At 39.8% G+C, this 14609-nt stretch overlaps 1 protein-coding gene and 1 long non-coding RNA gene across 2 annotated transcripts in view; one reads left to right on the forward strand and one right to left on the reverse strand.

Annotated features, from left to right (window-relative positions):
* palm1b (paralemmin 1b) overlaps nt 1-14609 on the reverse strand; it is a 45787-nt gene that overhangs the window by 25136 nt on the left and 6042 nt on the right.
* Nucleotides 8439-9574, forward strand: LOC117532066. Its single transcript, XR_004566776.1, has 3 exons — nt 8439-8526; nt 8606-8679; nt 9287-9574. It is a non-coding gene; the product is annotated as an uncharacterized LOC117532066 (long non-coding RNA).

A 14609-nucleotide genomic window follows, 5' to 3' on the forward strand; every position in this document is an offset into this window, starting at 1 on the left:
AGCAAAACATCAATGGGGCTGAGAAACGTTGGTATTCACTTCACACATACCAGCATTTTGTCACATGCATAACAGGAACAAACATTGGCCATTACCCAGGCAGGGGTCCTGGTGAGGGGCTGAGACACTTTGATATGCGCTTCACAGATCTCAGCGTGTTATCACATACAAAACAGGAAAGACACTCTAACCACAGATGACAACACCTGGTATGGTGAATTATGTCCACAATATCCATTGCATGTTGAATGTTTGCTTGTTCAGAGGTGGCTGGCACTTTAGCGAAGCGCTGGTCAGTAGTCAGCAGAGACCGCTGCTCTGCTTCTTTTAGCTCCAAGTGATGGCGCAGCATGTGGGCTTGCGGATTTGAAGTGTTTCCGAAGTACTTGACTTTCATTTTGCAGATTTTGCACACTGCATAAGTCATGTCAAGCTCCTTCTTACGCAGCAAATAATAAAATGCAAAATGTTACCAAACATTTGCCTTCAGCAAAGACGGTACTGGCTGAATTAGCTCTTCGTCCGCCATGCTAAGCTGCAGCTCACAAATGTTTGAAGCACGCCAGACCCTCCCCTCGCGGGGATGCTGTAGTACGGAGGCCGTTGCATGACAAACAAGAAAATGTTTTAAAAAAAATGCTTTTCAAAAATCGATTCTTGGACATTTTGGATCGATTCAGAATCGTAATAAATAAGAATTGCGATTCGGATGTGAATCGATTTTTTCCAGCACCCCTAATAATGATAATAATAATAATATTAAAGCAAACAGAGCTCTGGTATCAGATCGGAAAAGTATCGGTATCAGCAGATATCCAAATTCAGGTATCAGGATCGGATCAGAAGTGAAAAATTGTGGATCAGTGCATCCTTAATTTAAATTGCACCCTTTCATCGTTATATTATCACACAAGCTGGCATCGAGATTAAGACTGGAATGCTATCAATCATGCAGCCTTTGTCATACTTGATATTGTCTCACAATGCAAGTGGTAATCTGTATTTGAGCATCAGTAAGTAATCACATGTTAAACACAAATAGGGATCCTCCAAAGAAACCTGCAACCAAAAATATCTAGGCGCTGCTTGAGGTTGCTGGTTAGTATCAAAGTCTCACAACCACACAGGAAAACAGGAAGCACTAGAACCTTAAAGACTTGGACTTTCATTCTCCTGTAAAGGTATCAGCATTGACAAATACAATTGTCCAGTTATCTCATCACTGCATAAGATCTTCTCAGACATCTTTTGATCTCAAAGTATGAGGACACAGAGACATCACTGGTGACACACGTGAATGTCTCTTTCACCATGTACAGATACAAATCCGATGGCCACATATAGTAAGTCACTGAAAGCCTGGATCTTCCTCTTGATCCAGGACTGCAAACCTAGACAAACCTGGTTCCTACACTTCAGTGTTTGCATGGATTGGGTATTCACTACGGTTGTGGAAAACAGTGGGTTAGATGCCTTTATTGGCAAGCAAAGGTTTTCTGATCTTGAGTTTGTGGGCAATGCTGTGATTGTTGCTGACTGCTCAAGACGCATTAATTCTCCCTTTCCTATGGCTAGCATATGAGCATAGTATGGTACTATGCTTCATATCCTTTCAAATTCTTTTTGTTAGTAAACAGAGCGGGTCTCGGCATCAACTTTATCTAAAGTCTGGGTCTGTTAGCAAAGCTTAGGGCTAGTGGCCGGCGATCACCTTAGTATTTCTTCTGCTTTCCTGTTGCTTAATTCTGATGAATTATACCTTAAATTGTAGTTTTTCTGGATGACTGATACTTTTTTCTTCTTCTCTTTGTCTGAGATGTGGCTGGATCCACATGCTCTCTTGGATGATTTGTGTGGCGCACGTGGGATGGATGCCACTGTACAAACAGATCGAATGAGTGGCTCGATGACCCCCCCCCCCCCCCCCCCCCCCCCCCCCGGTGGATTGGATGCTTGCATAGACTCTCATCAAGTGTTGTTGTGTTGTGTTCTGTATTGTAAAACCTTTTGCTAGAATGGCCTAAGCAGTGGGTCACCCGTTTGAGTCTGGTCTGCTTGAGATTTCTTCCTCAATATCATCAGAGGGAGTTTTTCCTTAGCTTACCTTGCCTGTGTGCTTGCTCTAGGGGTTGGTAAGGTTAGACCTTACTTGTGTGAAGCGCCTTGAGACAGCTTTGTTGTGATTTGGCATTATATAAACTAAATAAATTGAATTACATTGAAAATTGTTGCAGAATCAGCATCCTAATTTTACTACTTGGGGAGCTGAGAGAGGAATCGGAGTGTCTATTACTTACAGTATGTTATGTAATGCAGACACGGAGCAAATAGGTCAACAAATACAGCATGTTGTGCTGATGTGACCAAGAGACTGTGCTTGCAGCAGACAAAGGACATCAGTCCATTAGCTACACAGCTACAGTGTGCAGATTACACCAGGTCTCATCATCATTAATCTGGGATTATGTTGCAGCAGTACTGATGATCATTTTAGAATTACAAGGATGATGATTCTGATCATGTGTCTCACTATGTCCACAGACATATTGATTGTTTTAAAAGGTCATGTTTGCAGTGTATGACATCGACTATGCTTTATCAACTCAAACATGCAAAAACTACAGGGAACCTGTCGACCACATTCCTACTCCAAGTCACAACAACCACCTCCTAAAAACAAAGCACTTGTTTTGTTCCTGATATTGTATTAATCACTGTTTGTCTCTTACTTCTTTAGTTTTTCAGCAGGATGCTTCAGAAGTGCATAAAGGGATTTCAGTGACATTTGGTGGAAAGGTGAACTTTGGGTCAAGGAAGAAAAGACTAAATCTTGATGCAGATATGGATTGGTGGGTGTAATCTTGCATTTCATACTTTATCCTTATTTCTTTGATCCCAACCCTGCCTTTGGTTGTCAGTGTTAGATCACTGATACAGATTTATTTGATTCAGTAATCAGGACTGCTGCTTAGTTCAGTGATTAGGAGTCAGGATCAGATCAGGTCAGGAACCGCCTTTAGATCCTGATACCTTCGATCCAAGGAAAGACTGACAGACAAACGAATACAGAACTTCCTTGGTGACATTCAAGTATCAAAGATAAGTGCCTAATATCAGACTTGAACAATAAAAGGGTTTAAGTTCACATTCAAAGATGACTGCTCTGGATCAATCAATAGCAATCAGGATCAAATTTCAGTAGTCTGAGTCACGATCAACATCGTAGACAAATGATCAAGATCACATGTAAGTGAAGAGGATCAAAGGGCAGCAATCAGGATGTAAGAATGTTGGAGAAGAAAAAAAAGTACAAAGTCTCTTAGAATGAAAATTAGTTGGAACAGGAATGACATCTCGTCAGAACACCGGTCAGGGCACGGAGTAATACATCCAAATGTGAAACAGTTGAATATTTTGCCACCGTTACCCCGATATTATAAGGTCTGAAATGTCACATGCTTAACCAATCAGATTTGCGGAAAAAAAATGTAATTGGATTAGAATGAAAGTTATGTGATCGGCCATGTTGGGGTACAATGTAACTCAAAAGATGTTTGGCAACCAAATTGCACTCTAAATGCAATGCAACACAAACGGGATGCATAATCCATGTCATGTGAGACACAAAGCACCAATCAAATGACAAGGATCCACTCAGCCATTAAATAAAGCAGGTTAGAACTTTCATTTTGTGTTTAATGTATGTAAAGTAATAAATATTTGCTTGCATGATCCTCTGCTCTCATGTGAATGTACTGTGCACCTTATACTTTGCTCTGTAATTGTGGCCTTGTGTTCGTCTTATGCAGCCCAAACAGCTGTGTAAGCTCGAGTTTTTTGGGCAACAATTATATCTATTGCTTCGCAGACTAGTATGATCAAGATTTTATAATTGCTGAAGAAAATCATGTTAAAATTTCACATCACATTCAGATTTTATAGCAAAATACAATAGTTGATCTACGTTAACTTTTTAGTTCCATATATGGGCATGCAGTGTTGCTAAGGTAACTCTCACTGAGTCTGTCTGGACCTGCTCTGAGGCTCTTCTGTGCACTGCTCCTGTAAAAGACATTCTATTTAAGCTAAAAGTTGCGTGGGGACACCGCATACTTTTACAGAATCCTCCTTTTGTTGACTGAGCTTCATTCATGAAGTCAGTGTGTGAGTGAGTGGCGCAGCGTGGGTCACTGTAATCTGCCAACAGCAGCTCAGTTATTTAAGGTGAAAGATTGAAAAAAATCATCCACCTTGTCGAACATTTTTAATCACAAGACTGACAAGATTTTTAAATAGGCATCGGTCTAGCAGGGGAAAATATCAACAAGATATAGGTCAAACGTTACTGATCCTTGTCCTTGGACCAGTGGATTTCTCTACCACTGTCATGATGTCACAGATTTTTTTTTTTATTTATGACATCACAAGGACCTGTACATATTCTGATGACACTCAGATTCTGACTGTAATGTGGACCCTCAAACTGTCAAAGATTTTCTGTTTATGACATCGCAAGGATCTACACATATCAAGACACATTAAAATTCAAAGCAAGAGAAGTGGATGAGCAAGGTACACATTGAATGTGGTCAGCAAGAGAGAGAGAGAGAGTGCATTTCCACACTAAATTATATAACAACAGAAAAATAAATCCCTATTTTCTTACTGTTTATCAGCAGTTACATTCTAAAAGTCAAATAACAGTCAGAAATCCACATAACCCATTGGGAAGAATTTTGTACCAAAGCGGACTTCTTCATAGTCTCTGGCTCTCTCAATTGGAGTTGCAAATTAGTAAATTAATATTAAAAGGTATAGTGCCACTGGGTTTTTTTTAGATTTAAATCATAAAAATAATGTTTTGGCATGACTATAATTTTATTCCATAGCATTTAGATAAGGGATTCGTAATATGATGTTGCTAATGTGATCAAAATGGATGGTGTCTGGAAACAATTTAGAATTTCAACCCCTGAGGGGGATACATTTAAGGGATCAGATGCTATGACCAACATTTGGTGGATTTGGAAGTGATTTGCAAGAAATCTTATGGATGTTAACAAAAGATGGATCACAGGTAATCTCAAAACTTCACACATGCGCACATGTGCTTCCTCCTGTAGTTAGTCTGCATGGTGGCAATGAAAGAAAAGACAATATTCACTATGGAATTTCCCCCAGATAAATATGTCCTCTTCATTAAAATGAGCTGTAATTTTGCAACGGGTTTCAAAAATAAACCTACATTATAATGCTTGGATTTCGGTACAAACTAAATTTTCCCAGTTTTGTGAAATTTGAAAGGCCCTATAGCTTTAAGGAAATTTAACAGCTGAATATTCATAATTTTGAAATTCTATTTCCAATTTAGAATGTTCATTTTCTCTAAAATATAATTTAATTTACAATTTTAGAATTGTATTGTTCAGAATTCATATTTGACATAATTTACATTTAACTGTAATGAAATTGTAGATATGAAATTTAAACAACATCCAGATTCATTTATGGCCCTTTAAAGGAAATAATTCGGGCACCTCTGGGATTTTGAAGTTATTTGTAGCTTGTTTATCAGTTTCTTTTAGTTCCAAAGCCTAGGTATAGTGGCCACCAAGATCCCAGAATAGTACAACATAATGGCTCTGGAGGACTTGTGAACAAACTGCGCACACAAATACACACACAAGGAACACTGCCCGGCACAAAAATACATCCTCTTCAAAAAGAACGATGGCTGTGAAAATAACTCTTGAGCTGAATGACCTGAACCTTGCATTCAAAAATGAAGATACTACGGAAGGGGAAACTAAACTTAAATCCTCTTCACACTCATAGCGACGGAGTGGCACTTCTTACTCTTTGTGTGCACTCAGCCCATTCACGTCTTCCTTCCTTTGGGCCAAAAGAGCCCAAGGGTGATAGTACACACCCCACTCTCTTCCTCTCTCTTTCTCAGACACATTTAACTTTATGGGAGACACACAGCTCTGCATCCTCTTATCTTCTGACACTCAACATAAATGGTGCTAAATGCAAACAGTGTTGTGCCAATAACAACTGAAGGACGTCCGCTGAGGTTGTGTGTTATTACTTCAGAGGCCAGACGGTCACAGTCTTTTGGCCACAAGGTCACTTATAAATCAGAGACAATAATTTTATGACATATATTGTGTAACTGGCATTTTCAGAAGAGAAATGATGAGCTAGGCACAGAATGACAGACACGAGGTGGAATAAGGAGGATAAAAATCAATTCCCAATGTCCAAATGGAACCCTGAAGAAATGCAGAAAGTGCATGAACCAATAACATAATATTCACAGCCTTTGCCATGAAACTCAAAATTGAGCTCAGGTGCCTCCTGTTTCCACAGATCATCCTTGAGATGTTTCTACAGCTTAATTGGAGTCCACCTGGGGTAAATTCAGTTGATTGGACATGAATTGGAAAGACACGCACCTGTCTACATATAAGGTCCTGTTGGACAGTATGTCCCATGACCCTGTCCTCGGACTATTTGATAATGTCATATCTCCTCTGGGGCGAAAGGCGCCATCCCCTAGGGTCCCACAGTTGACAGTGCATGTCAAAGCACAAACCAGGCATGAAGTCAAAGGAATTGTCTGTAGACCTCTGAGACAGCATTGTACGGAGGCACAAATCTGGGAAAGGGTACCATTTCTGCTGCTTTGAAGGTCCCAATGAGCATAGTGGCCTCCATAATCCATAAATGGATCCACTAGGTGTCTCTTCCTATATAGCTGGCCGCACATCTAAACTGAGTGATCGGGGGAGAAGGGCCTTAGTTTGGGAGGTGATGAAGAACCCGATGGTCACTTTGTCAGAGTTCCAGCATTCCTGAACTCTTGACCTCAGACTGAGGAGACAGTTCATCTTTCAGCAGGACAATGACCCTAAGCACACAGCCAAGATATCAAAGACTTCAGGACAACTCTGTGAATGTCCCTGAGTGGCCCAGACCTACATCTGATTGAACATCCCTGGAGAGATCTGAAAATGGCTGTGCACCGATGCTCCCCATCCAACCTGATGGACCTTGAGAGGTGCTACAAAGAGGAATGGGCAAAACTGCCCAAAGATAAGTGCACCAAGCTTGTGGCATCATATTCAAGAAGACTTGAGGTTGTAATTGTTGCCAAAGGTACAACAACAAAGTACTGAGCAAAGGGTGTGAACACTTATGTACACGGGATTGTAACATTACAAAATGTGGAAAAAGTGAAGCGCTGTGAATACTTTTCAGATGCACTGTATAGTGCATCTGAAGAAGTCAGTGGAGCAATGGATGTCCACACACACACAGTGCTATTTACATTACTGTTTCCCTGATAATACAGGTCTGGCAGGTCACCAGGCCAACAAGAACCCCTGTCAAGCCAGAAATATTTTTAATAACTTGAACAAGCACTATGATGATTAAAGCTGTTTGTCCCATCTTCTGAACTCCACATGTCAGGATTCTGCCTGACAGCAGACTGTCAAGGATGGAGCTGAGAACTGATTCATCCTGAATGCGGTATTCTATGTATACCTGTTAGCAATCAGCCCCGTCACTATTTAAGCAGGAACTCACAATTACGTTGGGTTGTTGAATTATTTCCAATGCATCCACAGCCAAACGCCACATCCACATTTCCATGCTCCATGAGAAGTCATCAAGCTTTCTAAACCACAAGAATCACAGAATTCAGAAACTCTGGATGTCATTCTTCACTGATCAAGCCCAGGACAGCTGGGTAAGGAAGATGCTGCACAAATAGGTTCTTTATTTAAATTACTGCATAGCTGGACAAAGTCCTTTTTATTCCATCATCCAGTGTCAGTTGTTTAATACATTTGCTGTTGGACCTGATTCTTGCTACCATTCACTGTTTTATCTTGTGTCTTTCGCCATCTCACTCAGTCAGGATAGTTCCAAGCTGAACAGCTGTGGAGGGGCAGCTTCACCAGATGACACCATAGACCTGCTACCCGTGAACTGTATTTGTTTTTGTACATATTCTGCTCACTTTCATATTGTACATTAAATTTCATCTTGTTGTTGCCCACATCTGCTCTGCCTCAGCTTGGCCTGTGGTCAGGCACCTGAGGTTTCTAACAACATGTGAGTCAAATGTAACCCAGTGTTGAAAATGAGATTTAAAAAATATATTCATAAACAATTGGTTAAAAAGAAAAAAAAAAACAATCACAAGAGCATAAATAGTGATAAAATAACAGAGAAATATAAGTTCATAAATATGTTGACATAAACATGCTAAAAAAGAGTTAAAATGTTGTAAGCTTAAGTTAAAATGTTGTTTTGATTGACACACTGAGCAACCAATAGCAGTTAAGTCTGGTGTGATATTAACCAATAAGGTCAACGGTTGAGGCACGGGGCATTGCACAATGCTGCGCTTTGCTCAGTCTCTCATCAGACGCTGACCAGAGAACTCCCTGCTTGTGTGTTGTAAGAGCTAACGTGTGGAAATCGGTTTTCTTCTATTGATACAATTGTTGCTTGGTAAGCACAAACCAATGCTATAATTGCCTGAATTATCATACGTTGCATATTTGTGACAAAGCCTTTGTTAAATCTTAAGATACTGAAGTGCCGAGTGTCCACGGAAGCCTCTGGAAACCCCGTAGCCTTGTTAGCACATTGTGCCCTGTATCGGTGAGTCCCATACACAATGAATTGTGCTAACATAGCATGCTAATCTCCGCTAGCTTTTTCACTGTAAAAATGCCATTTTATTAGGCCAAAATGATTAGCTGTGTGTTGGTTAATTAAATCAGCAATGTAACTAAAAGGTACAATGTAAGGTTTTATGTTTTTGTTGTAAAAGGTTGTATATTTCTGCTCGTTTTGAAGCAACAGTCTATCAGCTAAGCTAAGCTGTTAACATAGTTCTTAAGCACTGGGAACAGTAGCTGGAAAACTACAAGTGCAATTCACTGCCACTTTCCTAATCTTTTGGTACATATGATTAGATCGAGAAGCCAACAAGTATTCCAAATGCACTTTAAAGGTGTGTTGTGTTATTTTTGATGTGTACTGACTATGCACTCCAAACAATGGAACTAGTATGATTACTGTATTACCACATTCCAACTATTTTATTTGGTATATTGATATGGTAATGATGTAATTATAAACCTTAGGAATTCAAAATGTTGTACAACATGTTTTATTTTTGAAAAATGAATATACACAGTAGTTTATGGGTATTGTAGTTCTATAGTACATATTTTAAGCTACTTTATTCTGACCTTATCCATAGGTCAGGTTTTATGGTTTGGATCAAAGTTCGAATTGCAGACGTGCAAGGGAAGAACGGATCAAGATTTCCAGTACTGGATGGCGAGCCCCAGCCCAAAGAGTCAAATTAACTGGTAGCTTGTAGCCCGACTGGTTACAAACACACTGAACACTGAACGAACCTAAAAAAAAAGAAGAAGAAAAAAAAAAACTTATCAGACTACAACAGACATTGAAAAAAGACTAAAGGACTATACCTGGGTATATTTTATTTTATTTTGGGTATATTTTATTTTATTTTGGGTAAAGAGCGCTCTTGTTTATTTTTTTGCCATTGTATTGTTAGTTCACATGAGTTCATTGACAATCAATTCTATATAAATAATTCTTCACTTTAAATCAAAGTGTTGTTTATGTCTTATGTTGATACACCCCTAGGCTCTTACGAATCTATAATCTGTCTGATCCGGCCCATTTCTCCCTTTCCTGCTGGTACATACAGTAGAGGTAAATATATGACCACTTCCAAATACTATAAAAGGGTCAAGAAAGCACCTTAAGTGTTACACAAACACCTGTTAAATACTTACAGATGTAATTTGCTATGGCCATTTGTTAGACATGGAAAACTACGAGGTCTGTCTGAAAAGTAATGGACCTTTTTATTTTTTTCAAAAACTATATGGATTTGAATCACGTGTGATTGTACCAGTCAAGCTTGAACCTTTGTGCGCATGCGTGAGTTTTTTCACACCTGTCGGTTGTGTCATTCGCCTGTGGGCAGGCTTTGAGTGAGCACTGGTCCAGGCCCCTCGTCGGATTTTCATTGTCAGGGAAATGGCTGAGCGACTGCCGCTTTGCTCCATAAAAATTTTTTTCAGAAACTGTGTGAGACAGCCAGGTGGAAACCATTCGGAAAATTCCGATGGCTTTCGGTGAAGATTCTATCGGCGTCACACATATTAAGGAGGATTACAACCGGATTAAAGATGACCCACAGCAGCGGAGAGCGCACCGCGCTTCGAGCGGCCATCGACAGGCTGAAAGGAGATTTTGTAATGAAAAGACGTGCGGAGGAATTCGCGCGTCGGGACAGAGCCGCTCATGGCGCTCAACAAAAAACACCTCCGTGTTGGAAACCATTCGGAAGATTCAGATGGATTTCGGTGGCTTTTCAGTCGAGTGAGCATCCGAGAAATTGTGTAACAGCTGGGCATGTCAAGGCATGTCCTGTGAGACATGCCCTGTCTGAGGGTCATAATGTGCAAAACCACTTATCTACATTTTACATTTTCACATGTTTGAAGTTTAGTTTATAGCATCTCTAAATTCCTGCAATTCTATAAGTAATTTCATAGACATTTTCCTGCTATTAACATTATTTAGGCCTAACACAACTTTCTTGAGACTTCTGGGACATATGTAAGAGAAATATGTCCCAGGTCCATTGAATTTTACCTCATATTATTATCCTCACATGTCTTTTCAGGCATCTCTGTAACTCAAAGGGTGAGGATCAGGACATATAAATCTTACTGCAGAGACTATAGCCTGACCGATACAGATTTTTGGAGGGTCGATACAATACCGATATTAAGGAGTAAAAAAATTTTATGATACTGACATGTTTGGTGATATATTAGCATACATTTCTCCCTAACATTCCCCCTCCCCCCCAAAAAAATATTAGATTTATATAGAAATACAGCTGCCTGGGAGCATATTCTGCCATCTTGGATTATATTATTCAAGTAACCAACCAACGTACATCACAGTGCTGACACACTGTCTTCAATTTAGATTCCTTGTCTGTTTTGGGGAGCACCCTCTGCTGGACAAACTACACCAATTCCAACAAACGTGTTCTCTGCATTGTTTATTCTGTAAAACAAAAGTTTTCATATTGGCAAAGATAACACTGATACCATTGTTTGTGCGGAAGGTGTATAATGGCTGATATTATCAACCAAACGATATATTCGGCAGGCTCTAGCAGAGATGAGTGAATGCGGAGGTAACAAAATTTCCTACATTAGCCTAGCTAGCTGAATGAATTGCTCTTGGTGTCCCTGTATCGAGGCTCTGGTTTTTCAACAGATCTATCAAGTCAACCCAGACGAATAAGGTAAGTACTAGTAGTAATTACCAACCATTACTGCAGGTTGCCAATGCAGCAACATTAGCATCAATATTAGCTGCTAATAGGTTTTTAGTCCGTCCATTTCCATAGTGGACTATCTCCTTTGAGTTAAGCCTCTATATGTGTCTGTGGTCAATCAGCAAACTATACTGTATGTCCGAAGAGGAAGCCAATGGACACGCATTAGTGGACCAGCCTTTCAATGTTAGCACAGGAACCATTAGCCTAAAAAGGTACGTAGCTTTACGGTAACATCCCAGTCCCCACTTAAGCCTCTCAAAGTGCTCAGGAATTGTTTATGCTAAGCATGTTTGGCTCATAACTGCTTATCATATCCAACAAAAGTGAAACATTTAGTTTCACTAATGCACAGACAAAAACTAAAATTCAGTTTTTGTTTTCCTTCAGCGTCTGTGTGCTTTTCAGTTCATGTTGTCCGCGGTGGGAAAAATAGACAGCCCCTGTTATCAACAGTGCTTCTGATATCATCTCTGTAGCAACACCGATGATCGTCATATGAGAGTGTGGGCGCGCTCGTGCTGGTGCTCGAGGGGAATTTAAGAGCGCAAACACAAACTGCTGAGCACATTTTCGTGTGAAACTAAATGGACTCTGAGGCTAAAAATGACACTTTATCATGAGACAGAGAATCTGCTTAAAAAAAAAAACCCTCTTTTACCTTGTCATTCCAGACAAAGCAGCAATTTCAGAGGAAGTAATTTAAGAAAAAGTACACACACAAAAAAAGAAACCAGGAGGAAAAGAGGAAGCAGACGCTAATGGAAGGAGAGAAGGTGAATTTCACTGGCGCCTTATGCTGACTGAGCAAGCTTTTAATGTTAATTCCTCTTTTACCCTACGAAGCTAGTTTGTAAGACGCTCTGTGATGAACATCATTCCTTTTTTTCTGCAGCTGTCTTACTAATCACATTTCATTTCATAACCACTGTATAAATGGCTTCTTAATGACAGTTCAGCCTGCGAGTGTAATTGTCACTATCATTCACTCTGGAATGACTTTCTCAGGGCAGCATGTGAACATGTGAGCTTCCTGCTGTCCTCCACTGACAATGTTCCAACCATTTGAGCCACATAACTGAAAAATTGCAGTTATAAAATGATTGTGGTAGTATATTAATATTGTGAAAGTCTGTGCTGTACAATTCATTCACATCTTGCTAGCTTCCAACCACGATTCTGTTACCCTGGGCATTGGCAAAGTGGAGAGCAGGGTGTTGGTTTTACTGGTGTGTGTGTGTGTGTGTGTGTGTCTGTGGACATGCAGAATCAAAAATGGTAATAAAGATTTCCTTCTAACATGGTGGGAATGTTATCTGGATAGATATTTAGAGTTGATGCGGTTTTGTAGCAGTTGGTCAAAGGTTAAGCACTGAAAAAATTTGGAGTAATATTTACTTGAAAAAAAAAAACCTAGGAAAGTTTTTTCACTCAGAAATTCCAAGTAAATTTTACAAGGGGTATTCTTAAGTAAATTTTACTTCCCTATATTAGTTTTTCTAAAAGAATAACTCAAGTAACATTTGCTAGCAATTATCATTTGAATATTTTCATTGAATTTTACTCTGTCTTTAATAAAAAGTAAAATGTTCCAGGTGTTCCCCTTGTTTTCACTCAAGGTTGCCACAGCAGATCTAATTTTTAATTTGCATGTTGATTTGGCACAAATTCTACACTGGATGCCTTTCTTGACGCACCTCAGGGTTCTCCCCAGAAATTTTTAGTATAGCAGTGCTGTTGGGAACTATCACCGCGCGCCACGCTTCCACTCGGTGCCCTAGCCGATCTTGTGTCCTGATTTTCACACCTCTCCTCTTCCTAATCTTGCTTTTCCTCTCTACCCCTGTCTTATCTCCAGGTTACTTTTAGGGAAGGTTTACACGACTCCAAGGACAAAGAATTCAGAGTCCTTCCCCTTCTCCCTCTCTTCAGAATCCTACAGGTATTCAACATTGTGATCACCAAGTTCACTGAGTCCTGCTTATAATCTCGATGCAAGATTACGGCGGTTGATTGGTGGTTAAAATGTATTCATTGGGGTGTTTTTTCTGAGTTAATGTGCACATTTGTGAAACCGCTATATGTTCACTCCCGGGAGATATCGGTCAGCATTGACCACTGAGGATTGCAGTTGGAGCAACTGAGGCTTGTGAAGGCCACTGCTCGTGGTTTAATTGCTTTAGTAGTAATAATTTCACACTATCAATCGAGGACTGGGAACAGACGATCTTCTAGGTACCAGCACATTTCCATACAAACTGGTGAAGTGGATCCAGAGAGATAGAGAGAGAGTGTGTGATGTGAGTGACCAGGGCCATGATGCCAGATGATAACTGGGTGAAAAAAGCAAGTGCTGACACAACACAGAGCACGGGCCCGGAAACAACCCCCCCCCCCCCCCCCCCCACACACACACACAGAGTCCGGCTGAGGTCAATGTTGGACCTCTCGTGTCTCCACTCATGATTAAATGACAACTGCACAATTAATAGTGAGGCCAGTACTTTATTTATCAAAATGTTTTTGCTCTGTTCTTTTTTTTTCACCAATATTAGTGACACCAATCCATCTTTAGTCTGAATTAGAACTGCAAAGATTAATTAAATTAATCGCTGACTATTTTGGTAATTGATTAATTGTTCTGGGTTTGTTTTTATTATTTAATTGATGAATTAATTTATTGTTAAATGTCCAAATGCTCTGATGTCAGCATCTTAAATGTGAATATTTTCTGATTTCTTGCTTCCTCTCTGACAGTATTATCTTTGGAATGTGGATAAAACAAGACATTTGAGGATGTCATCTTGGGCTTTGAGAACATTGATCAATATTTTTCACTATTTTCTGACATTTTCTGGACCAAACAACTCATAGATTAATACAGAAAATAATCACCAGATTAGCTGTTTATGAAAATAACTGACAATTGGTCACCACAGTCTCGTTTGAGGGCGGGCACTAAAGGATTAAAATATGACACATATGATGTAATTTCTCTACTTCCTGGGAAAAAATACATGGCATTTTCTCTGCGTTTTTGGGCAAATTACATGCAAACAAAGTGAAAATGCAAAGAAAAAGTGATGATGCAGTGGGAAGTGTGTTGTAGTTGTAGTTTCTTTTTGACCCAGAGCTCAAATGTGTCAAGGCGGTTGTGTAGGCAAGAGAACGTAGCTACTCTGGTTAG

This window comes from Thalassophryne amazonica, chromosome 19 (assembly GCF_902500255.1).
Source record: "Thalassophryne amazonica chromosome 19, fThaAma1.1, whole genome shotgun sequence".
NCBI lineage: Eukaryota > Metazoa > Chordata > Actinopteri > Batrachoidiformes > Batrachoididae > Thalassophryne > Thalassophryne amazonica.